General features: G+C 32.4%; 1 pseudogene; it reads right to left on the bottom strand.

Moving 5' to 3' along the window:
* On the bottom strand, positions 1-2666 carry LOC114739517 (uncharacterized; annotated as a pseudogene).
* Between the last annotated feature and the right edge of the window lie 1937 nt (positions 2667-4603).

Below are 4603 nucleotides of genomic sequence, written 5' to 3'. Positions count from 1 at the left end.
TTTCGAGGGAACAAAGACCATGAAATTCTACGTGCACTCTAATATCTTTGTTTTGATACAAGTCCAAAAATATCTTATTTCCCAGAATACAGCCTCCGGACAAGTTTTGCTGAGAATCTAAGATCATTACAGATACAAGAACTTATTGAATAGAGACTCACCCATGCTAACAAGTAGCAACTAATGTTTCAATGGACATAAAAACCATAGAATACCATGATATCACTAAAAAATAATTAGTCTCCCAGATATGTGAAGTCAACTAGATCGCTGTCTAGTAGACTTGACATTCATAGCATGATTTTGAATTTGAACAACACAGCCATCCCAGTCAAAGACTGGTGGCCAAACATATGCATGTGTACATCCATCTTTCTCATACTGGTATTGGTCTTGACATCTCAAGTCATGAATTCATATACCTGTGAACACCATGCCCATGACAACAAAATAAGGTAACAAACACTTGCGAGTTTAAAAATGATAAATATATATATAACCAATTATGAATAGAACTGCAAACATGCCAGGTTGACTTTACAGTGGAGTTCACTTCTGACTTAGATTAGGCGGTGGAGAACCCAAAAAGACAACACTCAGAAATGTTCTTGAACTCAATTATTTTCAGTTACTTCAATTAGACAGAGATGAAAAACAAGGTAAGTACTCCTATATACATATGAACTTTAGAAGATCAACACAAAGTATTCAGACAAATTAAGTAAATGGTTGTCTGGGATATGGACAGCTAACGTCCAAATTCTAACAACTCAGTAAAATATTAATTGGAATCCCTGACTGGGGATCAAATCAAATCCACTATTAAACAATGACAAAGAATTTGCATCCCTAGGTCTAACTAAAAGCTTTCTTTTTGCATAACTGGTATTTCACAGGTGCATACAGGATAATAGGTTATTGACATAGACTGTGGACACACTAAACATACTGAACTATCATACAGACTCAGTTCCGGGCAGGAAACTATAAAAGAACTATATTCCAATGAAAGCATGAAAAATAGGAACAAACCAAGATGATAATGAAAGTTTTTGCTGTCAAACAAGAAACAACAGTAAAGGTAATATAAATCTACTGAACCTTCAATTGAATAAGCTGGTCCCATTTAATAATGAAAACTATGAACGTCCCACTCGTTCAAAAGGTCCATTGACTGAAAGCTGATAGTGGAGGATATTACATCTATTGTCACATTACAACCAACTTAGAAGTTTTACTGCTTGTTTAGAAATATAGACATTATATTTTCAATTTATGTCATAGACGAATTTTAACTCTAATCTTTCAACACCTTCATGAAACTGCACCAGAAAAACAAGACAAAAACAAAAGATCCAAGGAAATGAAAACTTCAGCAAAGAAGCTCAAAGCTCAAAGCGAGCTTTCTCTGTTTTTCCATAAACAAATTAAGTTTTAGATGCAAAAAGTAAAAGGCATCCCAACAAGGTCAAACCGCCTGACATGTTGAAGAAAGGCAGACTAAAATTCTATAGCGTAAATTGATTGAAATATGTAATTGTCAAGAGTCTGCTCTACGTTTTTTCAGCACATCGTCCATTTCAGGTTGAGAATTGAGCTCTTGACATTATCAAAAGATTTCAACATTCATGTCTTTGAATTCTGGGGGTCAGCCAACCAGATTCCTTTAGTTCTCTTTAGCCTGTGGGATTAATTTTCAGTTATAATGTGCGAGCAAAATCATCCAAACCATCGACCTACAGCATAGCACACGCCCATGGGTTCTCTAAGGCATCAAAATGTAACAAAATCATCCAGCCCAACAGGATATAACATAGAGGCCAACGAACTCACTATAATCAAGTATATGGCCAACAATTACTACTACATATCAATATCAAATATCTAATTTATATAAAGCGTTGCTCAATTTCTGTAAAATGCACAGGGCACCTAGTTTCTTAACAATATAAATCAAGAAGAAGACTATTTTCGCTCGAGATGTAATTAAAAAGACCTGAAGTTGCTTACATCGAAATCAGAACACTTGCAGAACAGGTCTTTTCCCCAGCCTTTTGATCTCTCTCTCCATTCCACCGGTAAGCATTAAACCAAACATCTTGAAATCGCAAAGGAGGGACCAAAACGGATGCCCAAAAGTCGCCGGAACATTCCCTTCGACGAAGAAATGACTGTACCAAGCACATCCATACCCGGAGAGAGGTACAAAAAAAAACCAAGAACCACCAGCTAAACAAGAGAGAGCAGAAAAAGAAGATGATACTGAAGAGTGTGCCGACAAAGTGCCAACGCCTTGTGGATGGCTTTGAATGTTGGTTCATGTAGAAAGCCCAGAAATCTTCCAAGCTTCTAAAATTCATGGCTTCCAGAGTCTCATAAGCAAAAAGTCTTCGATTTGACAGTGAAAAACAAAACCCCAATTAGAAATGAAGCTCAAAGACTCAGGTGGGCATGAAATTGAAGGGATTGAATTCACAGAGACTATTGGTATTCTTGAAATCAGTTGTAGGAAGACGATGAAAATGAAGAATCTTGACGAGGACCACAACTGTGGACTCCGAATTGGATATCGATGAATCAGTCGCGGACTTGTGATCTTCGCCTAGTAATTACTGATCAGACTTCAGCGTCAAGCGCTCTCTGGTTGGAAGTTGAACCTCCGTTTCTTCTAGGGATAAGTGAACATTCAATTTGTAAAATAATTGAAAATTAAGATAAAAGAGCACTTATAAATTGTATTTTTTTTATTATATCCTTTAAAGTGTCATCGAGTTTTTAAAAGAAATATGATACTCCCTCCGTTCCTTATTATAAGAGACGAATAACCAAATTACATTGATAAAAAAGTAGTTAAAATTAGTTAAGAGCAATCAATGTGTAAATAGTATAATTTTTTTCCTAAAAATGCCCTCATTAATAAAGAGAGAGAACATGAGAGAGAACAATTAAATTATTAAAAGAAAGAGAAGTGGGAGGAAGAGAGAGTGTGAATTGGAGACAAAATAAATATGGGTAAAATAGGAAATCAACATAAAAAAGTAGAGACAACTTTTAAGTGTCTCTTATATATAGGAACATGCTATAAGTATTAAATGTCTCTTATAATAAGGAACAGAGGGAGTACTAAAATTTCAAATATTAATAAAACATTTACAGATATTGGTATGTTATCTCTAATTTTTTTAAAATAATAATGACTGGACAAAAAATCATCATTGTAATATTACGATTAAAGAATTGGAAAAACATGAAGGATATGAACTAAGGTTTATAGAAAATTAAAGACACAGCACTTTTATCTAAAATTCATTGTATGATTTTGTATCAAGTAATTAATTATATGATTTCTTTTTGCCAAGAAAAAAGTAATTTCAAATAAATTCCTATACAAATGTCGAATATGTGGCCTGCAGTCACGCATACACCAACAAAACAAAAGTAATATCTTCTTTCTCAACAATATTTAAAATGAATGCATAAATTGTCCTTTTCTTTTGTTGAGCTGGAATTCGAATGCTCGTTGTCCAGTTTTTACCTCTTTGTTGTCTGGTAAAAACACAAGACAAAGAATGATAGTATATCATTTTTAAAAAGAAAAAAAATACTTAAGTAAAGATTACGTCAAGTTTTCAAATTACAAATTTTCATGTCTTTTTTTATTTTATATAAATTTATAATTAAATACTAATATTTTAAAAATAAAACACTTGGTCATATATAATTAGAAAACTTGACATAATATATATAAATAATTTGATGTAAGTATTGTAAAAATTATCTTTTATTTTCTGCAGATTTAATGTTAAATATAATAATTTTAAAAAACCATGTAAATATATGGCTATTTGGAGACACACCTAAAATTGAATGCTAATTATATTTTTTAAAAATATTGTTATGTAAATATATAGTTTATTTTTAAAAAAAATTACAATATTAGTAAATAGTGCAAGAGTAATTTGATATATTGAGTTTAAGATGAACATCTTTTGGATCCACAAAAATTAAAAAAAAAAAATAGTATGTATATACCGAAGAAGTTCCAAATGAAATTAAACCCGTGATCTTCTAGTTTTTAGAGCGTGTTTGGCAATCCTAAAAAGTACTTATTCTCAAAACGAGACAAACTCCTTCACATATTTACTTCGTAAATCGTAAAAGCATTTTTAAAATTATGATTTAGTTTCCATCTAAACACTTCTTTATGCCACTAAGCTATTAGCTATTAGGTCATGAAATTATTATGTTTTCTAGTAATGGTTGAGTTGCTTCAGTGTGCACCAGATGTCCCGTTGAGTATATGAAGGGTGAGGTCTATGCAATTGATAACTAAATAATTCGAACAGAAACATATATCACATAGAAATTTACTTTGGGGCAAAAAATCTCAGTCTTGGTGGGATTTGCATTGGCCAAAAGAATGACACGTCTACCTTTTAAGTAAATAAGAATGTGTGCCCGCTCTCAGATGCCAAGGTTACAGACGAATCTTCGTACACTTTAATTCTTGAAAACAAACCAAACCAAAAAAAAACTGAAAATTACTAAATCTCACATGAAATTTGGTAACAACAATTTATTTAGTATTGACAATACTGAATTT

This window comes from Neltuma alba, unplaced genomic scaffold (assembly GCF_004799145.2).
Source record: "Neltuma alba isolate B1F8T4 unplaced genomic scaffold, ASM479914v2 tig00002863_pilon, whole genome shotgun sequence".
Classification (NCBI taxonomy): domain Eukaryota; kingdom Viridiplantae; phylum Streptophyta; class Magnoliopsida; order Fabales; family Fabaceae; genus Neltuma; species Neltuma alba.
The sequence above is the reverse complement of the archived record's forward strand: the minus strand, read 5'-3'. Positions and strand labels throughout refer to the sequence as shown.